General features: G+C 42.2%; 1 long non-coding RNA gene across 1 annotated transcript; it reads left to right on the top strand.

Annotated features, from left to right (window-relative positions):
- The first annotated feature begins 1,267 nt into the window (after positions 1 to 1,267).
- On the top strand, positions 1,268 to 26,582 carry LOC135983615 (uncharacterized). Its single transcript, XR_010601336.1, has 3 exons — positions 1,268 to 1,457; positions 17,566 to 17,833; positions 20,013 to 26,582. It is a non-coding gene; the product is annotated as an uncharacterized LOC135983615 (long non-coding RNA).

The following is a 26,582-nucleotide window of genomic DNA, read 5'->3' as shown; positions in this document are numbered from 1 at the left end:
CTTCTTTTAAGCTATTATAGTTTTATTTACGCATTGATATATTGATTTCTAGATAGTGTAGGTAGTATTATAATGAGAAAAGAATCTCAACACTTACAATAGATTAACTATAATAAATGAGAATTGGGGGCCTGATTGTTTATACTTGATTCTGAGTAACAGGGAGGAATTGGTTGCAAATCTGAAGGCAATTTGCATGGAAGTAATCAGGAAATGATAGATTACATGATTCTAAGGAAAGGAAGGCATGATAATAGCGGCATAAGGCAATGGACTTTCACAGACTTAGAGAACAGGTAGGGAAGGTCCTATCGGAAAAAAATCTAATGGAAAAGGAGTTCAGGAGTGCTGGCAGTTTCTCAGAGACAATATTAAAGGTACAACAGAAAACTATCTTGATGCAAAGGAAATTTAGGAACTATAGTAAGAGGCCAATATGGCTTCATCAGGAGCTCTTTAGTGACTTGAAAATCTAAAAGGAATCCTAAAAAAAAAGTGTAAGATAATAAAGAATCAAGCCCATTGACTTCAGTGAGACTACTCACAGGCTCAACAAATTAAGCACATGCATAAGAGTTTGCAGGATGGAGTCTAGTGGGCATCATTCTGGTCTCACTTAGTTTCACTCAAATATAACAATAAAAAAAAAATTCCCAGCACATGACCTTTATGTCTCTAGAGCAGAGACAATCTTAGGACATGATCTTGTCAAAGAGAAGGGAATTTGTTGAACTGAGATGTTAACTAGGGTAAATCTGCACATGCATTCCTTACTCCAGCACTGAGATAGAAGCAAAGCATTTTCACAGATTAACTAGCTCCAGCTAGTCCTAACTTTTGCCAAATGACCATACCTGCTACCGCTGTTAAAATATGACATTGACTAATTGCTGTGCTGACAGCTTGCTCAAGTTGAATATACAAAGTTAGGTTCCTGATGCAGGAACAAAAACGAAAATACCAAAGGGTAGCCATGTTATGCCTACAATTACCAGAATAAACATCTTAATAGGCATAGAGAACACAAACAGATGTTCTAATTGCTCATCTGTGAGAAACTGATATTGACTAGTTCCACTCTAGCTTGACCTCTGGAAGTTTCAATCCCCAGGGGAATTTAAATGATTTATTGATTTGGGTACAATGAATATTGCGGAAACAGGTGTATTTCTAAGAGGTTAAATACATCCTTAGCTAGTGTAGCATTAATTCATGTTTGAGAGGAATCCACAGTCCACTTTAATCAAGACAGAGATAGCTAAAGCATTTACCACATTCCTAAACAAGAGGGAGGAAAGATGAGTTATGCAGAGGATGTGATATTGGGAAGCGTGGGGAAGGTGGAAACTTGGGAATAGTTTCTAGTAATTAAATCTTTCTCTCTTCATACTATAAAAAAGTTTCAAGTGATTTGGGCCAAAGGGGAGGAAAAAAACCCTGCGAAGAACTTTTATGTGGTGAGTACAAAACTTTCTGAAGATTCACTGAAGGTTTTAGCCAAGTGCACTTTCTATCAGAGGGCAGTGAGCTTCAGAAAAATAGCACATTATTAACCTTTCTGGAAAGTTAAACAAGATTTCAGTTCAGGAGTTTTTCATGATAAATCTCCAAACATAATAAGTAGTGAATGATAAGTGACTTCTCAAAATCAAATTAGATTAACAAATGCAATATATGCGGCTGTGATATGATGTCCGTGTTTTCTTCAGCCTGGAAAACTGATCAAGGCAGATTTTTTATAAACATTATGCCCATTTTCATTTTTATCTGAGAATGTCAGCTTGGATTGTCCCTGGTAACAGTGACTGAACCTGAAAACATTTACACGTGCTTAATTTTAATCACATAAGTAGTCCTATTTGACATCATTGGGTCTACTCGTGTGCTTACACTTATGCATTTGCCCAAATTTATGAAGGACTGAGGCGCAAATCTATAGACTGTTTACATCATTGTGTGATCTACATATCTTTCCCATTTAAAATGATTTGGCTATGTGGAGTTAAAGCTTAACAAAAACATAATTTAGCTTGAAAGCAATACATTAGTTTCACAATCATACCTTGTGTAATAAATACAGAGGATAGCTTGACCTCTTTTATATCATAGAATACGAGGGTTGGAAGGACCTCAGCAGGTCATCTTGCCCAACCCCTTGCTCAAAGCAGGACCAATCTCCAGACAGATTTTTGCCCCAGATCCCTAAATGGCCCCCTCAAGGAGTGAACTCACAATCCTGGGTTTAGCAGGTCAATGCTCAAATCACTGAGCTATCCATCCCCCCTGTGGGCCAGTAGATATAACTGTGAATAGGTATTAACTTTAAAAACAAACCAAAGTTTTATTTTAGCAAATAAAATAAGCGGTCTCTGCTGCGGTCTCTGCTGCGGGCTTGGCTGATCAAGGGGCCCATAAAAGCGGCCGCCCAGCCAGGCAGCGGTACAGCTGCGAGCAGCGGCAGCAAACAGGGCGGCTAACAGGGGAGTTTGAGAGGGAGTTCTCATTGGAGGAGAAGGTACCTGTATTTGCATCTGTCCTTGTTGTTCTTGTGTGTTTGTTTGTAGGGGCCGGCAGGGGCTGGGTGCTGGGAAGGACGCCGAGCCCTGAGTAGGGGGCGGGGCTTGGCTGATCAAGGGGCCCATAAAAGCGGCCGCCCAGCCAGGCAGCGGTACAGCTGCAGCAAACAGGGCGGCTAACAGGGGAGTTTGAGAGGGAGTTTGCAGGGGGAGGTAAGCAGGGAGGCAGGAGGGCGCGGTGTGTTCTGTACTCCATTCCCCCAGGTGTTGTGGGCAGAGACCGCAGCAGCCATGAGCCAAGCAGCAGCAGCAGACAGAATGCAGATGGCGACATGTGGGAGCTGTGGTATGTATATAGTCCTAGCAGGAGACCTGGAACTAAGGTATGTGTGTATGAAGTGTCGCCTGATAGTGTTACTGGAGGAAAAGATTAAGGGGCTGCAGATGCAGGTAGATACCCTGGTGGAGTTTAGGCGGGGGTTTGAGCAGCTGATGGAGGAAAGGGAAGGGGGGGCTGACGGAGAATGCCCTGTGGCGGAGGTAGAGGCAGAGGTAGAGGACGGTGAGAGGGGAATGGAGGGGGGAGAACATGGGAGGTGGAAGCATGTGACTGTGAGAAGTAGGCCAAGGAAAAGAAGGGCCAGTGAGGGGGGAATAGAACTCAGGAATAGGTTCGAGTGTTTGGATAGCGAGGTGGAGGGGCAGCAGGTGGCGACTGAAGGTGGGAGGGTGAGGAAGAAGAGAAGAGCAGCTAGTCCAAGAGAGAGAGGGGAGGAGTTGATGGAGACAGCACCGATTCTGGGCCCCGGGAGGATTCAGGAAGGCATAAGGGGGAGCATAAGGGAAGATAGGAACAGGCACAGGTCAGGACTAGAGGGATCGGAGACTAGATTACTAGATCGCACTGTTGCCAGGCAACGGCAGGTGTATGTGATTGGAGACTCTTTACTGAGGAGATTGGACAGGCCTGTGACCAGGGCGGACCCGGAGAACAGAAGGGTGTGCTGTCTCCCGGGCGCAAAGATACGCGATGTGGACCTGCGGTTGAAAAGGATCCTAAAAGGAGCAGGTAAGAACCCCTTGATAATCCTTCATGTGGGAACGAATGACACGGCTAGGCTCTCGTTAGAGAGGATCAAGGGAGATTATGCCAGGCTGGGGAAGACGCTCAAGGAGATAGAGGCTCAGATTATCTTTAGTGGGATTCTGCCCGTTCCGAGGGAAGGGCAGCAAAGGGCTGATAGGATTGTGAGAATAAATAGTTGGCTAAGGGAGTGGTGCTATAAGGAGGGCTTTGGGATGTATGGCCACTGGGAGGCTTTCGGGGACAGACACCTGTTCTCGCGGGATGGGCTTCACCTGACTAGGGAAGGAAATAGACTTCTGGGAGGGAGGCTGGCTCATCTAATCAAAAGAGCTTTAAACTAGGAAGTTTGGGGAGACGGTTGGGAGATGCACAGTTAATCTCCACGCCAGATTCCAGTATGGAAAAGGTGAGTAAAAGGAGAGGAGACATAGCCGGGGAGATGAGATTGGACATAGGAAGGACAGGGGGGACGGACACAAGGAGGCCCGCAACATATAGTGCTGCTAATGGGAGACGGGCTAAACGACATACATTAGGGTGTTTATACACCAATGCCAGAAGCCTAGGTAATAAAATGGAGGAATTGGAGCTCTTGGTCCAGGAACTGAAACCGGATATCGTAGGAATAACGGAAATGTGGTGGAATGGCAGTCAAGACTGGAACACAGGTATGGAGGGGTATGCGCTGTTTAGGAAAGACCGGAACAAAGGTAAAGGTGGGGGGGTGGCCTTGTATGTCAATAGTGAAATAAACTGTAAAGAAATAATAGTGGATGGATTAGATAACACAGAGTCTGTCTGGGCAATACTCACACTGGGTAATAGGACTACTAGAGCCTCTCCGGGGATAGTGCTTGGAGTGTGCTATAGACCGCCGGGATCGACCCAGGATATGGATAAGGAACTATTTAATGTGTTTAGAGAAGTAATTACTAACAGAAACTGTGTAATTATGGGGGACTTTAACTTCCCGGATATAGATTGGGGAACAAATGCTAGTAGCAATAACAGGGCTCAGATGTTCCTAGAAGTGCTTGCTGATCAATTCCTCCGTCAAGTGGTAACTGAACCGACGAGGGGGGAGGCCATTTTAGATTTGATTCTGGCAAGTAGTGAGGACCTTGTTGAGGAAGTGGTAGTAGGGGACAATTTGGGCTCCAGTGATCATGAGCTAATTCGGTTTAAAATACATGGAAGGAGTAACAGAATTAAATCAAAGACTAGGGTTTATAATTTTTAAAAGGCCAATTTTAACAAACTAAGGGGACTGGTAAGGGAAGTGGACTGGGCAAACGTATTAATGGATTTAAAAGCAGAAGAAGCCTGGGATTACTTTAAGTTAAAGATGCATGAGCTGTCGGAGGCCTGTATTCCAAAAAAGGGAAAAAGATTACTAAGCAAGAGATTTAGACCGAGCTGGATGAACGACCGACTCAAAGGGGCGATTAGGAAAAAACAGAAAGCGTATAAAGAGTGGAAGAGGGGAGGGATCAGTAAGGAAATGTACCTAAGTGAAGTCAGAGAATGTAGAGATAGAGTGAGAAAGGCCAAAGGCCGTGTAGAGTTGGACCTAGCGAGGGGAATTAAAAGCAATAGTAAGAGGTTTTACAGCCACATAAATAGGAAGAGAGCAAAGAAAGAAGAAGTGGGACCGCTGAAGTCTATTGCCGGAGAGGAGATTAAAGACAATCTAGGCATGGCGCAATATCTTAATGAATATTTTGCATCGGTGTTTAATGAGGCCAATGAAGGTATTAGGGATACTAGCACCACTATAGAGGGGCATTCGGGATGGGGGATTACCGTATCCGAGGTGGAAACAAAACTTGAACGCCTTAATGGGGCTAAGTCGGGAGGACCGGACGATCTACATCCGAGAATATTGAAGGAATTGGCGCGGGAAATAGCAGGCCCGTTAGCGATAATATTTAATGAATCTGTGAACTCGGGGGTGGTCCCGTTAGACTGGAGAATAGCTAATGTGGTTCCTATTTTCAAGAAAGGGAAAAAAAGTGATCCGGGTAACTACAGGCCTGTTAGTCTAACATCTGTAGTGTGCAAGGTGTTAGAGAAAATTCTGAAAGAGAAACTAGTTGAGGACCTGGAGGGTAGTGGCAATTGCGATAAATTACAACATGGTTTTACGAAGGGCAGATCGTGCCAAACGAATCTGATCTCCTTCTTTGAGAAAGTAACGGATTTATTAGATAAGGGAAATGCGGTGGACCTAATATACCTGGATTTCAGTAAAGCGTTTGATACTGTACCCCATGAGGAATTATTGGTTAAACTGAAAAACATGGGGATCGATATGAAAATCCAGAAGTGGATAAGGAATTGGTTACTGGGGAGAATGCAGCGGGTTGTATTAAAGGGTGAACTGTCGGGTTGGAGGGAGGTTACTAGTGGAGTGCCTCAAGGTTCGGTTTTGGGACCCATTTTATTTAATCTATTTATAACTGACCTCGGAACCGATTGCAGGAGTGGGCTGATAAAATTTGCGGATGATACGAAGGTGGGAGGCGTTGTAAATTCGGAGAAGGACAGGGATATCCTGCAGGGAGACTTGAATGAGCTTGTGAATTGGAGTATCAGAAATAAGATGAAATTTAATAGTGAAAAGTGTAAGGTGATGCATTTGGGGATGACTTATAACAATTTTAGTTACAAGATGGGGACGCATTGGTTAGAAGTAACGGAAGAGGAGAAGGACCTAGGGGTTCTTGTAGACCGCAGGATGACTATGAGTCGACAATGTGATGTGGCGGTGAAAAAAGCCAATGCTGTCTTGGGATGCATTAGGCGAGGTATATCTAGTAGGGATAAGGAGGTCCTGCTTCCGTTGTACAAGGCACTGGTGAGACCTCATTTGGAGTACTGTGTGCAGTTCTGGTCTCCCATGTTTAAAAAAGATGAACTCAAACTGGAACGGGTGCAGAGAAGGGCCACTAGGATGATCAGAGGAATGGAAAAGCTGTCGTACGAAAGGAGACTAGAGGAGCTTGGGTTGTTTAGTCTGACAAAGCGAAGGCTGAGAGGGGATATGATTGCTATCTTTAAATATATTAGAGGGATTAATACAAGGGAGGGAGAAGAATTATTCCAGCTTAGTACTAACGTGGATACCAGAACGAATGGATACAAACTGGCCGTGGGGAAGTTCAGACTTGAAATTAGACGAAGGTTTCTGACCGTCAGAGGGGTGAAATATTGGAACGGCCTACCGAGGGAAACGGTGGGGGCGACGGACCTGTCTGGTTTTAAGATAAAGTTAGATAAGTTTATGGAGGGAATGGTTTAATGGTAAAACATAGTAGTCAAGGAAAGCCAAGCAATGGTGGGTAAATAGTATAATGGCTAACGGGGTCGGGCTGGAGACTCTTGCCTATATGCTCGGGGTCTTACTGATCGCCACATTTGGGGTCGGGAAGGAATTTTCCTCCAGGGCAGATTGGCTGAGCCTCTGGAGGTTTTTCGCCTTCCTCCGCAGCATGGGGCAGGGATCTCTAGCAGGAGGATCTCTGCCGATTGCAGTCACTAAAAACAGGATTGGGGACTTCAACAGCAGAGTCCAGGGAAGGGGTAGGGACGGTTTTATGGCCTGCAGCATGCAGGGGGTCAGACCAGATGATCATAATGGTCCCTTCTGACCTTAAAGTCTATGAGTCTATGAGTCTATGAGAGAGTGACGAGAAGGGAAAAGTGTATAAGTAGAGATACGGGAAGAGAGGTGACATAGATACACCTTGGCAGGTGAGATTAGGGGCTAAAATACATCTAGTGGAAGGTTCCAAGAAAAAAAATAATCCTGGTTGTTGTTTCTTGGCAGCTTAGGCGTGCGCAGCCCATTTCATTAGGGTGTGCACCCAGGGAGCCCCACCCTAGCCCCGTCCCATCCACTGCCTCCTACTTCCCGCCCCCTGACTTCCCCCCTCAGAACTCCTAACCCCCCCTGCTCCTTGTTCCCCCCTGACTACCCCCTCCTGGGACCCTTGCCCCTAACTGCCCCCCAGGACTCCACCCCCTACCTAAGCCTCCCTGATCCTTGTCCCCGACTGCCCCCCTAGGATCCTACCCCCCTACATGTCCCGTGACTGCCCCAACCCTTATCCACACCCCCACCCCCACTCCCAGACAGACCCCCGGGACTCCTAGGCCTATCCAACCGCTCCCTGCCCCCTGACAGGACCCCCAGAACTCCTGACCCATTCCCCCCCCTGCTCCCTGCCTCCCCCAACCCCTCTCCACACCCCTGCCTCCTGACACCCCCCCCAGAACTCCTGACTCATCCAACCCCCCAGCTCCTTGTCCCCTGACCACCCACTCAGAGACCCCCCCCCCCCACTAACTGCCCCCCCAGGACCCTCCTTGCTCCCTGTCCCCTGACTGCCCTGACCCCTATCCACCCCCTGCCCCCTGAGAGACCCCAGGTCTCCCATGCCCCATCCAACCCCCCTGCTCCCTGACTGTCCCCTCCAGAGACCCCCGCCCCTAACCACCAACCCCCCGGTATCCCACCCCTTATCCAACCCCCTGGCCCCGGACCCCTTACCATGAGATGAGGCTCCTAGCTTCCCCGCGGAGCCAAACACTGCCCCGTGGAGCGTGCAGCTCTGGCCCCCAGAGCGCTGCGCGTGGCAACATGGCTCCAGGGGAGGGGAGAGCATGTCTGCCTCAACGCGGAGCCAAACACTGTCCCGCGGGAGTGCGCAGCCCCGGCCCCCAGAGCACTGTGCGTGCGGCGGCATGGCTCCAGGGGAGGGGGGAAGGGCCGGCGGCTTGCTGCATTCAGTCGGGCGCTCTGGCCCAAGAGCATGGACCCCGCGGCTTGCTGCGCCGGGGAGTGGAGCCATTTGCCCATTCCTGCATTAGGATGTGCCTCGACACACCCCGTGCACACGCCTATGCTTGGTAAGCAATAATCTGTATAATGAGGGCTAAGCATGGTTCCCAATTTCATTAATTTAAAGAAGGAGGTGCTTGGTTTTTCCATTGGTGTAAGCAACTTGTTCTAAAGAGGGTCATCCAAGTTAAGACTCTTTTCTAAATAAGGGTATCTTGAAGTAAACCTAATAAGTAAAAATTTGGCCAGTATTACGTTGGGGAAGGTTACAGACTTATTACCAAAGAAGATTAATTTCTTCACAGTATCAGAGTATATGTGATAGGAATTAAAATAATCATTGATAACATCAATACTTTCCAGACTCTAGTACTTTACCTATGTAGAATCTTCCTGGAGTTTGGTAATTTATTTAAGATTTTATTTTGGTTTAGGCAGAGAATGGACAATAGTGTGTTTCACTTTTTGACATATCCTAGGCTGACTGTCATCCCTGAGAGTAAGATTAAATTCTTCATCCATTTTTCTCTTCTGGATAGTGATTGGTTAGTATACAGGCATTTACTGAACCAAAGCTATCAAATACCTCTCCCACTAGTCTGTAGCTACCTGGCCACAAAGTTAGAAACATGTCTTTTAATGGCAAATTTCTGAGTTCTGACTGAGGATGTATTTTATGCATGAGCATAATATTACGTACAATGGGAGATGTGGAGTCCAAATGTTAATATTCTTTTTTATTAGGGACAGCAATGTGCTGCCAAAATTTTGACAAGAGACTCCCTCAAAAATGTCCTGCTTCAATCAGTGATACATTGTATACATGTGACATTCCCTGAGTAAAATACACCCCAGTCCCTGAAAACCCCCTATCACACTATCAGACTTGTTCCCCTCTGTCACTCTTTTCACCCTCCATTTTGCAGCTACCTGTCAACGTTTCATTCTCCCTTTTTACTGAGGGTCTCTGTTTCTCACAACAGAAGCAATAGTTGTAAATGGGTGGCCCTGAGATCTCTGCTGGCAGTAATGATGGCAGTCAATTCGTCCTGCAGTCTCTGGCTAAAAAGTGGTTATTGAGGTGGGCAAACCTCTCTTGACTTCTGGTGGTCTCCCAGTCTGGTATGCAGGGTGAGAGAGAGATCTCCACAGGCTGGAGTGAGGGGTACTCTCCTGAGTGGTGAGAAGATCAGTGCTTCAAGTTTCCTTCTGGTATCAGCTCTTTAATCTGGCCTGGGGCTATGCACACAGATAGTCCATGGCAGGGAGAGGGGTTGGCTACTGTAGTTGTTGGGCTTCCACTGAGTGCAACAGCAGCTTGGCTACACTTCCTCTTCTCTTCCTCCACATGCATTGCAGGAGCAGCTGGCATGTGAAACAAGAGAGGGTTTGTGGGACTAGTGGTGCATACTCCAAATGCATCTGGGCTTTCGCTACACTAGGACTCCTGCTGCTGCTAGTTCATTCTACTGGGATTTTTTTTTTCTAAATTGACCTAGTGTATGCACCATTCTAGAAGCACTGGTTGGGGACACAAGAGAGAGAGAGTTCTCCCTTAGCAACACCATATTGTGTTTGTGGCAATAGTGGGGCATATTCAGAGAAGGCTAAGCTTGTTTGGTCTGATAGCGATAAAAGCAGAAGGAACATATGGCATCAATGAGCTGGCTATACCCCTAACTGTTTCCAGATCTTTACATGTCTGAAGGGTTGGGGGTTTTTTTTGGAAGAAGATCTATTCAGTGGAAATTATAATACATTTTCTGCTTACTAGTTGGACTCCATTGATATTGTGATGTTTTGGGGTTTCACACAGACCAGTAAGAGGTTGTATCACTGCCTGCCCTGTAACCTTGGGGGCTTCTGTGCTGTGCAAGGCTTTGGCTCAGAGCCCTGACATCAGCAGCATGCTCACAGCAATGGCCTCCCCCTGGCTTCCACCACCCTGTTTACTCCTTGCAGGGTGACACCAACAGCCTTTGCAGTCTGAGTCTCCCCCAAACCATCTCCCCTGTATTGTCCAGTCCCTCTCACTGGACCCTCATAGAAATGATCAGGTTTGCTGCTTCCAAAATGACAGAATACACACCAGACTGTTTTGCTGAAGACCCACACCACCGTTTAATACCAAGCACTTGAGATGGTGTTGTAATAAAACAAAAATTAGTTTATTAACAAAGAACATAGATATATGTGATTACAAGTAAGAGGGAAAGTGATAGGAAAGGTTACAAATAAAACAAGCAAAACACACTTTTTAGTGACAAAAACGTGATTCTTGCCAGTTACTATCTTTGCCTAAGCAGTTTCCTTACTTACATCGTTAGCAGGCATCCCTAGTCCCCCAGACCAGGAGACCCAACTTTCATAGCTTGAAGGGTGCTGTACTTTTCAGTGATGATGACAAAATGCCTTTTTGCCTCTTCTTATATCTTCCCAAAGTTCATTGACTCTGTTTCAAGAGGCGGGAAGGCTTCCTGGGGGTGGGTGGGAGGGTGCAGTCTCTATCCTCCATTGAGATTATTAAATAGTCATTGTCCCCCCACATGCTCACCTGATGGCTTTGTTTACCTTGCATATAAATGTGCTTTTCATTGTCATTGGTCTCATTTTGCTTAACTTACATTAGACACAATCACGCTTGCAAAGCAACATTCCTTTGTCTAGGAAAAGCTGGGCTTAGACGCTGTCTGCCAAACACATTTGAGAAACATATTTCCAGCACACATCTATAATTCTTTATACACTGCCTGTATGTACAGCACACAATAATACTAAATACCAGTATGTTACTCGTTTGCATATGACACCTTACACACCTTTTAGATACAGATTATCACAACAATAGGTTGCGGCAATGAGTATGTCAGGCCTGATGAGAGATATGGTATGGGTCCTCTCTGACAGTTGGCAGTGAGGGGCTCCACAGATAGACATTTTCAATCTTAACTATGTCCTAATTAATGTTTTGTTTACTAATAGAGAATAAGAGACTTCATGTGCTACCAGGTAAGTATCAGGATGAGGTGTCCATAGCATATACTCCACTGAAAATATAAGGAAATAATGCTTGATGTAACTCTATCAACTCATTTAAAGTCAGTGGAGTTACATTAGGGATGACTTTTGCACAGTGTTTTTTTCTTTCTCACTACTTTCCTACCATCTTTTTTTCTCCCTTTTTGTGTGTTAGGTTTAATTCTCTTTTCCTATGACAGTGGTGCTGAATGCTACTTGAATGCAATTTTCAGGTTGTTGTTTGGGGCTTGACACATTTTCTAATACTTTCTGGGTAAACTGTAACCTTTGAATTAGAAGGCAGGGTTTTTTTAATAGTTATTAGAGAAACAAGTAAGGGGCATCTAGATTTTTATATATATTTTATTAAGGTCCATATGATATTATTCTCCCAAAGACTTCAGAAAATGGCAGTTATTTAACAATTCTTACACTGCATATCCGCATCAGATATTTTGCATGTACTGTAAATACACTGCTTGTGCAAATATAGATATGTTGTGAAGAATGTGAAGAGTAAAACTATAAATAACTGGGTTGGGTGGAGGTGGACGGGGGGAAGAGAGACCTAAATTTACGGAAGAAGACTAGAAACCTCTGGAGAAAGGGAAGTTCTTAAATTAAAATAATATGTAAATCAATGTAATCACATTTGTAAAGATCTGACTCCAAAAACTCAGCCAAATAGTTTAGAACATTCTCATATTTCACAACTCCAGTGTCATGGAAAGACTATATTTAATGAATTTGACACCACAGCCATGAAATATGACTTTAAATAATATAAAACCAACCAGGAATAAATTCTTTGGGTGTTCTGCAAGAGAAATGGAGGGTAGCTTTCTAATCCTTAACAAGGTTTCCTACAGTAAATTTATTTATATTAAATGTAAAAGCTGTGTTAGTACAATCTGAAAGTTGCAGAGGGAAAATTAAAAATATTGAGGTAATGCAAATCTTCACATGCCAGAGTTAACTCCACTGTGTTGCACATGCTGTACACCCTACCCTCTACTCATAGAATATGAGTGATTCCCCTTGAAATCAATGGAAATTAATCATAAAACTGCAGTGGGAGAATCAGGCATGAATGACACACTAGGCAGCAGAACTGGCATGGTTCTGTGTCGCTGGAGGGAGATAGATGTGGGTAGCATGTGTATGGGGTAGGCCATAAGCGGGTGTCTACCCCACACATGTCCTGAATGAATTAATGTGGGCCTGAGAGGCCAATTAACATACTGGCAGCACCTGTAAGAGCAAGAAAGTCAAGCTTAATAGATGATGAAGCCCAACTGGATGGTGGATGCTGGGTAGTGATTATAAAGTCAGAAAGCTGAGAGTAGAAGGGACTGCCAAGGAGGAGAGAAAGTCTGCAATCACTCTGGGAATAGAAAGATGGCAGAGCAGAAGCCCAGATGGAAGAATGACTAGAGGAGGCTGGGGAGGCATAAAGCAGTCACTGGGATAGAACAGCCTCTCATGGTGTGCCCTGAACAAAGAGCAAGGTTTGGACTGCTGGGGGGAGAGAACTCTGAAAGGGGTGAATCAAATTATGACCTTGATGAAGGGCCAAGTTACAGGAAGGGAGACCGCCACAGCAATGGCACGTCCATCAGGAGAGCAAGCCATATCGGGAGAGAGCCGCTAAGACACACCTGAACACAAGGAGGCACTCCTGTGGTGAGTGAACCCCTTTACAGGGCTCCAGGCCTGGTGCTGTACAGGGAAGGTCAGTCCATTCACTGTGGAGTGGCTATGCTCTTCTTGTGTTGGTGTTGCACCTGTCCCACGTAAACTACTCATGGGAGCTCCCACAAAGGCAGAAAACCTCTGCACTGTGAATTCTGGCATTAAATCACAATTTAGCCCAGTACTTCCTTCCTATGGTCAAGGTAGTCTGTTCCTGGGTTACACCATACCATATGTTTCTATGCTGGTATTTTGCAAAATTGTCAATATTTTTAAGAACACTTTTGTCTACAAAAGGGTGTCACTCATTCAGATCAGAATGTTTTTTTTTCTTGTGCATTAACTTCCTCTTAATTGGAGGAGCATAGTGTTACAACTAATTAGGTGACTGTCCTGATTAAGAGGCGAGGCTATTAAAGTTGAACAGGAGCTGGCTCGGTTTCAATGCCTGGAGGGCTGAAGCAGTCTGAGGAGGACCTGCTGACAGTGGTCCTCTCCCCACTGGGTACTGTAGAGCTGTGCTCCATGGGTTTCATCCTTGTACCAGTAGTACAAAAGAGGACAGGGTTGTTGCCTATAGTTCAACTATCTCCTCACTCTTGAAAGAATCTTTTGTGGGGTGGGTGAATGAGACCAGTCTACATCTTATTTTGGAGCAATGAATCAAGAAAGCGTGTTGGGGCTTGAAAGAGACCCTAGACCCGCAGAACAACTTGTTCCTGTATAGTCATGCCAGACTAAGCACAGGATCTGCCATTCTGGATCAGAACAATGGCCTATCATGTCAGTATTTTGCTTCCTTCAGTGGCTTACCTCATATTGCATGGAGCTGATTTTGTGTTTTTTCCCCATACTTTATTTGAGTGGGGCGCGAAGAATTCCTAAGTGAAGCTTGTGATGATTAGCTTATGGCATGAAGTATGAGATTTGATTAGCCTTATCTTACATGCATAATTACCAATGTTTTTATTGGTCATGAAGTTATTTAAGATCAAATTTACAGATGCTGACTGTAGAAGTGCATTCCAAAGGATGACTATTTTATTTGCACAGTCAGAGCTGTAACAGCTAATTAAATCCTTACATTCATAAGGTCTGTATATGAACATATAAATAATTAAATACAAAAGCTCTGCACTATAAGGTTGCAAAGTCTGAACTTGAAAGATAGAAAATGACAAAATGTAAGTTTCCAGTGTTATTGTAGCCATGTAGGTCCCAGGATATGAGACACACAAAGTGGGTGAGAGAATATATTTTTATTGGACCAACTTCTACTGGTGGAAAGGTCAAGCTTTCAAGTTACACAGAGCTCGTCCTCACTTCTAGAGATGGAAACCAGAGTGTCCAAGCTAAATATACGTGGGGACAGATTGTTAAGTATAAGGGGTTCACACAAGTTGCAGGAGACCACTTATAATGAAGTGGGCAATTAAGATGTCTGCAGTGGTAGGACAATGGAGGTTTAGTAGTCAGCAGGTTGTGTTACAAGTTGTAATGGGACATAAAATGAGTGTCTGTTAAGTCCATGGGTTTTAGTGCCTAGCAGGGTTATGAATTTAAATTTCCAGGCTTGACTTTGCTGGTTCAACCTTAATTCTGACCCTTTATGCATATGTATTATGATTAGTATTGTTCAAAATGGGGTATTTTTATTTATTTATTTTAAAAAATGAAGATTGTGTTTCTGTGAATATTTATTTTAATTTTTCAATAGACAATTTTGATTAAAAAATTCATATTGTTTTGGTGGGCAAAATCACACTTTTAAAACTTTTTAAAACTACCCTCTTCTCTGCTCCCCTACCCCTATTGCTAAAAGGTGACAGAACAAAAAAGTGAAATCACATGGGGGAGGGGATCTAATTTTTTTTAGTAGCATCCCTTCGCCTGGCATCTTTTTCCATGGGGGGGGGGGAGGAGAGGGGAATGGGGAATTAAGGAGTAAGAGCAATAGAGGGAAAACCCACCTTCACTCACCTTTTACTATTTTTCCACTGGGGAAAAAAAATCAAAGTTCTTCTGTGGTCTTTTCTGTCACTTGAGGAGAGGGAGGGGTAAAAAGTGAACAAAGGTGTTCATTTTAAAAGTAGCATTTTTCAACATTTAGCATTTAAAAAAATACTTTCACTTTTAAGTATTCTACTTTCAGCATTGATACTTATAGTTACACTTTTAAACACTTTTTTACTCTTTTTGTGTGTGGTGGAGGGCCAAGAGAAGTAAAAACTGAGAGACAGTAGGCTTTTTCTATCAATTTACGTTCCCTACATGTTGTTTTCTGAGGGGTTCACATAAGACAAGGATCTCTGATAACATGTGGCTTGTGACCAGTCGCAATTATTTTTAAAAAACGATGTTTAATTAACTTAGAAAATAGATAATACAAATGATATCAAAGATGACTTGTGTAATTTATATATAAACTAAAGTTTCAGTAATTTCATAAGACTGGATATGCTGGTCAGAAAAATTCCACCAAAATATTTTTCACTGGAACTTGCCAGTTTGTTGAACTTGAAACATAAGTGGAGATGGGTCAGTTCTGATGAAATTCTGATAAAATCCAAATAGTATTCCAATGGAACCCTGCTTGCCAGTCAGGTTTCTGATGCAAACTTGCCTGGTTTCCTGCCACCTCTTTGCCAGCCTTCCTGGTGGGCTGATGAGGAGTCAAAATGTTTTGATGCTTGTGACTCCTCAGCAGCCCCATCTCCTAAGGCTTCAACAGTCTCTTGCTCTGGGGTGGCCCGCTACGCAGGCTGCCTTGAAGGGTTTCTGGGGTTCATGGCTCTAGGGCAACCCGCCATTGGAATGTCTTGGCATGGGGTACCCTAGGGCTTCCAGGGACCATGGACTACCCCAGAGCCAGGGCTCTCTTTCCTTTTGCAGTTACTTTCAAATTTCTGTAATTTTGTTCCAGAACAAAACTAAATTTCAAAATATTGAAATCCTCTGTGAAATAGAATTATCTTTCTCCACACAGCTCTAATCACAAAGCTGTCTTCAAAAGGAAAAGAGCTATGAATTTACTTAAAAATGCTAAGAAGGTTTAAGGGATTCTTAGGTGACAAAGACTGGCAAAAAAACTCACAAAAACTATTTCACCCAGTTCTAGTACAGGCCAAATCCTCTTTGCCTTACACATGCAACCAGTCTTGCTGACTTGTGTGCAGGATTTAACCCTATATCACACACTCTCCTCTGTATCTTTGTTTTGAGAAATAAAAAGCTGTTAACCAGATGGAGAGGGATATAATAAAAAAAGGCAGACTCACATCTTTTACTTTTGACCACGGATGTCTTCAAAGACAAGTTAAAACAAGGAAGCTGACCTAATAACTATTCAATCACTACGCAAATTTGTCTAGAAAATATCCAGATAGATAAGCAAGTTTCACCACAATTCCTGTGTTGCTATGAAAAGAGAGAGGCTGGGGGAAGGAGAGGAAGAGCAAGCAAAATATGAAAAGTACTAAAAGATATTTAACTTAGACTCTTCAAAGCTGTAGTATTGCTCCTCCTCCCTCACATTCCTGAAAGTCTTTCAGAAAGTAAAGTGGATCGAGCACTGGAATGCGCCCGCCTGGATAACAGCAATCTTTATTATAAGACACTACAACTTCATTTCAAAATAATTTTCTTCCGGCCAACCAGCTGTGGCTACTCAAGACAGATTAACCAGAAACTGATTGATTTCAGCCCCCATTCAACAATGCCAACTAAATGCCATAATTATACAGGATGCCTGCACAGATAATGTCAACCGTGTACTTAGTGATATTCCTAGATAAGTCCAACTGTCAGATCTCTGGGCCGAGCTTTTCAAATGTACAAGTGCAGTGTAATTGAGGAGAGGCAGGCAAGAAGAACGATGCACCATTTGAGTTGGTGGTATGTTAGATAGCATTGACTAATAAAAACAAACAAATTCTATGCAGTGCAAGTGTTTGGCTCTCAACCCCTCTAATGGCAGTGGCTTCTTTGTCATCTGTACATGTAATACTTGTTCGCAGTGATCACTTGTGCCCGTGTCCTTCTGGTTTTAAATATCTGCCAATTAGCTTTAAGGGGAAAATAAACAAACAAAACCCCCTCACAACACCATAAAGACATTTGCTGCTTTCTCCCAAATGTGGAATTTCCCCCCAAATGGTGTGCAGATTCTGTCCTAGATCCATGACAGGCTTACGTCATGGGTCACCAGCATGGCTGGCTAAAAATAGGAAATTAAGGCTACTGCAAAGGGGAAATTCCCAGGTTTGCAAGGGGATTCAAAAGAGTTGCTTCTAGCCCTGTGCGACTCTGAGAAGTCAGATATTAAAATCATGAGATGATGTACAGAAAAGATATCAAGTCAAGTAATTTCTAGATGTTTCTGACACGTTATCTATATTTTTTCCTCAAAGGCTTAGATTGCTGGACTCAGGGTATTCACCACTTGTGAATAATGTGACCATATGAGGATCATACTTCCTATCCCCATCTGTGGTTGTTTAGCCTGTCTTGCTGATGCACAAAAGTACCATCTAGAGAACAAGAATGAGTTCACATTCTGAGGAATAAAGTGTTCTAATTATAAGTCATATGCAACATGGACATCCAAACTTCTTTCAAGTTTTCTTCCAGCAAAATAACAGGAACAAGAAGGCAGAGATAAGGGAGGGAGAGTTTTAAGTAAGTACTGCCAGACTTTCTGCCTTTTTAACTTTCCTTTAACCACAATCTTTTAATTTCCTGGCTTTGAAATATTTGTTTTAAAAAAATTAACTTTAACTTTCTTGACATTAAAATACTATTTTTTTATTTTACTATAGTGTTGTGATAATGTAGTTTTAAATGGAGAGATATCTAGGTATAACCTTAATCTTTCATAATGTTTTGAATGAATAGTGAATTCACTTTTGCATTAAAATGATGATGAAGAAAAAATCAAGCATGCTTTGATTTGAAATTTCCCTCTGAAATCAGTAATTACCTGGTATATTGAGCACATGAAAAGGCTAAGAAAATTCATATGAATCAATAAGTCCCAATACAGGGACTCCCCAAACAGGAGAAATCACATTGGGCTCTGTATGACATAGAAGGCTAAGAAGGAAGGCTCAAGTTATTCCATACATGGAAGGTTCAAGTTATTCTGTCAAATCTTGGGAAATAGGAGCGTCATTGACTTGAGCATGTATAATTTCTAGCCACATTTTAAAGCATGAAAAGCATGGATTGCTGTAGCTTAAAATGAGTCACTTGAGTTACTATGATTTCTTGTTGTCTGAACAGAATCTACAAACTCTGCAATTTACTGCTTCCTGAAACAGTCTGACATAGTCCCCTGTAGGGGGGGAAAACGTTAAACAGAGAACTTTGTTCCCCTTCAGGAATTACCGTATATTGATATTGCAGATGCTGAGTTGACTCATTGTGTTTTTCCCGACAGTACTTGGCTACAGCTCCATTTAAGAGTTAATATAAGAGCACTATCATCTCATTTTCCCCTTAAACCTAAGTATTCTGGGCTGTGCCAGTCACTGAAATGCAGTTGTTTCCTTTTAAAGCTGATATTGTAGTGGTATTTAAACAGCTCTTCATGTTAACCAAATACTGCCTCATAACTTCCCAGCTATCACTATTTCACCCCTCCCCCAAATTCCCAGACTGAATTTCAAGTGCAATCTATGTAAAATGTAAATATGGAAATATAGGCTATGGGGAGTAAATACTATGCTGTTATTCACTGGAATAACAATTATTCTCTGCTTGTTTAAAAAACCACAAGAGTGTAACTTAAGTGGCACTCTCCAAAGAGCAAATTCTGCATGTGTCTCCTCCTACGTCCTCTTATTATTTAAGGGCTAGTTTGTGGTTAAAAAATCCACAGTCCTGAATAGGGGGAAGAGCTGACCTGTACACGTTGGGAAAGAGCACCAGAAAGATTGTGCCTTACTTAGAATGGAGCAGATTGCTCCCCCTGGTATGCCTCCCCTCTCTTCCCCACATTCCTCCCCCACAGCTTTCAGCCTCCTGTTCCCTGGCATGATGGTAGGAAAGCAGGAGTGAGCAGTCCCTGTACTCCCTGGAGTTCACAGCATATGGGGACTGCTATGTTGCTCTTTTTATGAAGGCAAGGAGAAATTGTGTTTGCCAACTCAATTACTTTTATTTAAACTTACATAACACACCAATGAAAGTCTGCTGTAAGCCTCAGCCTGCCACCGTTTGTTCCATGCCTGCATTTAAGAACCCCTCTTTCCAAAAATGTACGATGGCCTGTGGTCTCTGCAGCTTCACCTACCTTCAGTACACAATGATACCCACTCCCCCTAGCTGCTCTTGCAAAGTCATACAAGGTGGGGGAGCCTCTTGTGTGCCCCTGCAGGCAATGGAGGGCTCCTCATGTTTGAGCCCGAAGCATTTAGGGAACAACAAAGACTTGACCCAGAACTGACACCCAATGATGCAGAATAATATTCCCATAGGTTTCTCATTTGCCTCTGCACTTCCACCTCTGATCCTGGCCAAATGAGGAATTATCAAAATGTGACTGAGGATCTCCTCAGTTTAGTAGTCAGCTATGCAGTGTCATGATTGCGCAGGTTCAGGAAGAAAGGGTACTTCTAAGCCCCTGGCTTTTGAGGAATGTTTCCAAACGAATTAAACATTTCAATTAGCCGAGGCTGCACGAAGCTCTTTATCCATGACAAAACTCATTTGGGTACCAATGGGAAATGCATTAATGCATACAATACATATTCCAAAATTTTTACATTTTGGGATTATTTTCTGAATTTGAATTGTATGTTTTCTAGCAGTCAACAGTTTTGCTCTTCCTTTAAATCTCATTTTTATTTATGCACAGGACAAGGGGACATTCAGTGAAACTGAGAAGCAACAAAAAGAATTAATTTACACATAACACATAGTAAACCTGTGGAAGTCATTGCTACAAGACATCATTGAAGCCAAGTGTTGAAGATTCAGCAAAAGGATTCAGAAGAATATCTACAGATATATTAGACCAAGACAGGATACAACATTTTTAGTAAGAATATAATCTCTCATGTTTAAGTACATTCCACACCATTAAATGATGGGGGTAGTCAGTAGAAAGAAATGGGCAGACAACTCCACTGCTGGGTTTGTTGCCCCATCCTCTGAAACATCTGATAATGGCCCAACCGTGTCCAAGATACAATACTGGGGTGGATGGGTCACTGGGAATAATCTGGTATGATAATTCCTACATTCCTATACATTAAAACATATAACTCACGCTGGTTTAATGAAATGGTATTATTGGTTTATGTCCTGACATTGTTCAGCATAGGATACTAGAAAATATGTATCATATATACAATATGCCCTTCTACAGTGTTAATGTGACTTTGAATAGTGAGAAGAAATTAGATACTGGATGAATTGTAGGAAAAACATTCAAACATATTTCAATAGCTGGATCATAAATTGAACCATCCATGTTTGTGCCCTTTTTTGTTTGCTTTTCCTTGACTATACTTTAAACTTTGTTTTATTAGTATGACTGCTGGGTAAGAAGTTTCTATTCAGGCACAAATTACTGTATTCACAGTGTAAGTGCTCATCTCAGGTCATCTGGTCAGGAAAAAGAGGAAACCACAACACGTGACTTAGGTGATTAATCAGGTTGCTTGAATTGTGCATAGTAAATACTAGTAAGAGCATTTACTCAAAATAGTTTGTGAATAGTCCACGGGTTTATAAAAATATTTGTTAAAATGATAAATAATTCAGGAAATTTGTTTGATTGTTTCCCAGTTTGCAAATGGAAAAAAGGGCCGGACCCAATGAATAAATAGTTTACAATGAAGAGTTTTACTAGCCCACAAGAAATTATTGTTGTTGGTTTGGATTTATGTGTATTGCAGTAGCTCCTAGAGGCTGCACGCAGAGATCAAGGCCCCAGTGTGCTAGGCCGTGTAGACACATGTAATAAAAAAGACAGTCCTTGCCCCAAAGACCTTACAATCTTAGCATGTGATGAGAGACAAAAAGTGGACACAACATACAGATATGGAATGGGGGTGGGGAGGGTAAGCCAATAGTGAAACAATCATGTCTAGTATAATAAGCAGAAGTCATAGTATGTATAACATGCAGCTTGAAGGCAAAAATGTAAAGCTGTGATGCAGCTGTGTGGGCTGTTTACCATAGAGAGCTGTCCTCTTAATCCTCTAATTGATTACTTTAGTCAGCATTCTTTCACGGAAGTGCCAAGATGATTTCGTTCTATTGACAGCACTGCCACAATTCAACACAAACAAATAACCTTTGCCTTTCATTTTGCAGAGTTCATCTGGCTGACAGAAAATGGCCCTGACATGCAAGTGTTATATTTCCAGAATGAAAGAGGCTACCTTTAGAGCTAGGGGTTTTCATTTCCCTTCGTAAATAAAGGAAATATCTTAATCATTAATGCTATGTTTTACAGGCATTTGATATAAAAATTCCATTGGCAACAGCTTCTTGGCTAATGACCAAGAAAGAAAGTAAAAATACCCATGCAAAACAGCTATGAAATTCACCAAGACACATACAGAGATATTATAGGTAATCTCTAGCCAACACTTGTGTCTGTAAAATACCTGCTGGTTTATACATCACAATTTCCTAAAAAAATGGGTTACTGTGAGCATTTTCACTTCCTTTATAGTACATGAGGAAGATGGTACTTATGAGAATTCCAGTCCTTAAAATGGTAGTTGGCATAATATATAATTAAGTCAGCAATATTTTTTTCTTTTGGATCAAGCAAACTGCAGAGGGTCATTGGGCATTACTGTGGTATGCAGGAGTAACTGGTAGTTCTTGTCCACATCTAATTTTAATAACGGGACATTCTTATGGATATATTGTGCTTGGACCATGTTTGGGTGCCCTGGAGGTGCAACAAATTTGCCCCTCTCTTGTGCCCCTATGCAGGGACCAGGAACAATTGCAGTCCCTGCATTCTCGTGACTGTTCCAGCCTACTACTGCTTTAGGTGGTAGCCACTGTGAAGAAGACAGGGATGTGCAGAGAGTAGAGGAAGCCCAATGCGTGGTTCACTGTTGCACTTCCTCTGCACCCTGGGGAACTCTGGGAGGAACTGGGCTTTCCAAAGCTCCCCCTAGGATGTTGTGGCTCTGCACCACAGTCCTGTGCCTTAAAGGCACAATCTAGTCCATAATGTAAAATACAAGGTAACGAACTCTGAGCCTTTAGTTCTGCACATATGGTTTCCATGGAGGGTGTGGGGTTTTTTTTTGTTTTTTTTTACCACAGTCTTTCTTCACTAGTCACTACACTGCTGCTGTTTTCACTGTACTCCTTCAGGGAAAGCTGCATGCTGGCTTTTCCATGCCAGGGTCTAATCTGATGTGAAGAAGCACCATCGTGCTTTGGAAAGAAAATAGAGCTACTGAATTCATAGTTTATTAAATATGGGTCACAGAAAACAAATCTAATGACAAAGCCTTTATGTGCTTGTCCTTTGAATGCTTAGGAGAGAGGCGGGAGTCATGTGGTCTCTACCCCCACCTCTCTGCAAAACAAAACCACACAGTTTGAAGCATCACTTACCCTATTGCTGTGCATGCTGCAAATTGAGTGTTGGGAAAAGAGGAGGGAGAAGCATAGCACACCCTCACCACCTTCAGCCAATGTTACTCAGCACTCAAAACTAGCTGCACTTTCCCAGGATCCTAACTGGCCACAAAGGATTGTGGGATATTGTATGATGACAAGTAATTACAGTTACTTTTTGAGTCCCATGTGGAAAAAGGTTGGTAACCACTGCTCTGACTACTTGTAGTCACTCTGTTAATGGTCATATTTGGTTAAATTAACTCCTGATATAATGCCACTGACTGACCTGGGATGGTGGTCCCTTTAATGTAGGAGAATGAAGGACTCACTAAATTGTGAGGGAGAAATGCCTTTTTGGGGAGGTTGCTTGGTGGAAGATCGAATATCTTGAGAGTGGGAGATCCTTGGGATTGGGTGGCGTTGAGGTCTAAGATATCCTTTGTTTTGTTTTCTTTGTGAGAAAGCGTTAGGATAGGTCCGGAAACTGAGTGAGTACTTGTACTTTAGCTAGTATTTACAGCTTTCCCTAGGTATTCTAATCTGGGTGTTGTGCTGTGACAGCTGAGGCTTTTCATTGGCCCTGATTGGCAGGGCATGACTCCTGGATCCCTGCGAGAGTTGGCAGGAGAAGACTTGGTGCAAGGTTTAAAATGCAGTTGGAATATTTAGGCCAGATCTTGTGTAAACAGTGGAGCTTGGGGTGAGGGTAGAACAAATGCTTTAAATCACCTTTGCTGTCTCCCAGGCATAGAGCATGGGTCTCTGGACACTAGTCTGGTCCCTTTGGGTTATATAGAGCAACCTTGAGGTGCTGGTGGACAAGCAATTGCTTGCTGGAATTGATATTATTGAGTTACAACCAATTAGACTCTTCCTATAATGCTTCATAATTTTACTTGTCAACAATTAATTTCATGCTATTAGAATAAAGGGGTGAAGCACTGAATGAGAACAAAAGCCTCTCAATTCCACAGCAGACCTTACAATGATTCTGTACAGGAATGGGATTGCTGATATGTTTCATTGATGAACCAGGATTCAGTATTTATACATCAAAGTGTAACATCATGGTGTGCCATTGCTGCTGATTTTGGGATACTAGTTGGAAAGGAAACAAAGAGACATTATTGGTTTAAGGTGCCTTGGTTTCCAAGTGTACATGCAGTGCCAGTTGGTGCCAGGAATCGTAGAAGACCTTTCATTGGCATTAAGCATGTAATGACTTAATGAGCCTGTTGTACTGAATCAGCCAAAAAAACCACTGAGTAAATGTTGCAAAAAACCACACTGACTTCCGATAAGTGTTTGTTTATTGGACTTCAGTTCTTTTATGAGTTATGATAAATCTTTATTCTCAGATTATATGAGTACATAATTATCATAATTCCAGTAGAACAGACATCTCTTTATGTTCTGGAGAGACTTGATGTATGTGTATGTAGTAAATGATGATTAATTTTCATGAGTTCCCTCAAGAATTCTCAAAAGCCTAAGGACTTTTCCCCCAGAGTGTTCTCACACTCTGAATTTATTTCACAAATTTATAGCACTCTTTTTAGCTGTTGCACTATGGACTATACTACTCAGGAGAGGGTTAACAACCATAACTACAAGAGAAATTATTCTTTGTGCTTAGCCTTAGAGGAGACAGTGTGTTTATTGGTTGGAGGGGATAGGAATGTTTGGGATGTATTTCTACCCCTGATACTAACTCACAAAAAGACACAATATTATTTTTACTTTTCACATGTCATATGCCTGAATAATATTGCATCTTTGAAGGGCAGATCATATTAATCCATGTTTAATTGGGAAGAAATATGGTCTAATTGTTTAAGCATAGCAATGGAGATAGAAGACTTTCGTCTTATTTGTGATTTTGCCAGTGATTTCTTGCAAATGACCTGCAAGTCACTTAATCTCTCTGTTCTTCAGTTTCCCTACTGGAAAATGCATAGACTAATACTTACCTGCATCACAAAGGTTCTACTCATTGATGCCAATAATGTACTTTGAGTTCTTTGATTGAAAGGTTTTATATGAGCTTAAGATATTGTTATTATAATAAGCTTTCTGCAATGACATACACTATATAGAAGTTAAAGTGTACTATACAACTAGATTTTGGATGATCTCTAAGTAAAGTAGAACACCTGTTTTGAAAGAGCCCAAATATACTGTGGGTTCCAATGGCCTAATAAATGAGCTATCAATAATACAGCCATGATTAGACCTTCCTTTCTTAACTAGCATTAGTACTCTCCTGTATTTTATTTCCAAAAATATATTGTTTAGCAATACATAAAATACAGGTCCCCCATTTTTCAAACTGTGGTGCCTAAAGTTAGGCTTCTACATTCATATTTAGTCACCTTAATAAAAGAACAGACCCAGTCCAGGGTTGACCCCTGCATGCACAAAATATGCATGATTCATGTGTAACTGTATACACAATTACCTGATGGACATCTGTATGAATGGATAGTTTTGTGTATTTTGAGTGCACAACTGCATTTTGTGTGCATGCCTGTTGTGCCAGCATGCTTGTCGTTTGTGCATGTAGAGCTGTTTGTACCCAGAGTATTGAAAGCTCAGAAAACTCCCTGGATCCCAGTCCATTTAAGGGAACATTTCCCAATATTCATTGTCACCAGTAGTCAATCTTTTAACATTACAAACCATATGGTGATTTCTCTTCGAAGAAAGTTAAAAATGATTGTCACTATCTGAAATAAACTGTGGGCTGGATTCTTGGTTCAGTACCATAGTCTTTGTACAACTCTTGCATGAAGGAATTCCTCAGTCATGTAGAACCAAGATAGTCAGGTATATACCAACCTTTGTTACGGTGTCCAACTTAGAAGGTTTCTCTAGTGCATGGCTGGGGGAAGAGGGTATAGGTAGATCATTGCTGCACTCTGGCAATTCCCAGCTTCTGAAACAGCTGTGGGGTGGGGTGGGAATATTGCAGCCAGTATGACTTAGAAATGTTGTGAGGCTGTCTTGTGTTGCTGTGGGCTAAACTGGTTTCCAGGTAGCCTCAGGATGAAATGAAAAGTGGTGTCATGCTATCTTTGTCAACCACTCGAGTCCTGCACCAAGAGCAACTTAGTCATACATGAAGATCAGGGCCTGAATGTTTTATTGGATAAATTAAAAAAAGAATGAAAATATCTAGCTAAACGATCTGGAAAGTAAATACCCTTGCTTACCAGTAAAACAAATGTTCATTTTGTAAATGAAGATTTAGTGATGTGCTAAAATTAAGAATTATTGCTTAACAGGATTAAAGTAAGAATGGAACTTGGGTGGTATATTCCACTTAGATCTGTGAGATCCTTAAGGCTATTGACAAAGATTTCTTGACTTGAAGTTATAAACTTTTGGGGGATGTGCCCAGCACTTGGATAATCAAGTATGACTATGATTATTAGTATTTGGTTAAGATAGAAGAGTCAGATAAGCTAAAGGGAGATAAATATCCCATGTAGATAGATTTCTTTTTCTGGTGGAAGTGAAATGTAGCGCTTGGCTTATTTCTTATTGCTATGTATTTTGCAACTGTCCATGTGTCTTTAGAGAGAAACTTCCACAAACTGTACACATGTATAAATTTAGCAAGCACTGCAGTTCTCACTCCCATGCCAATCCATTACCATCCCCTAATCTAGAATTTCCCAAAAATGGTATGGGATTGCAGAAAAGTTGCAAACACAGCAGTACAGTTAGACACCGCAATCTAGCAATACATTAATAGAAGTCCTAATGAAGAACACAAAAAACCAGAAAGTCACCACTAGACATGTTACCCACAAAAAATTAAAAA

The sequence above is a fragment of the Chrysemys picta genome, chromosome 5 (genome assembly GCF_011386835.1).
Source record: "Chrysemys picta bellii isolate R12L10 chromosome 5, ASM1138683v2, whole genome shotgun sequence".
NCBI classification, from domain to species: domain Eukaryota; kingdom Metazoa; phylum Chordata; order Testudines; family Emydidae; genus Chrysemys; species Chrysemys picta.
This window is presented reverse-complemented; position numbering and strand designations above follow the sequence as displayed.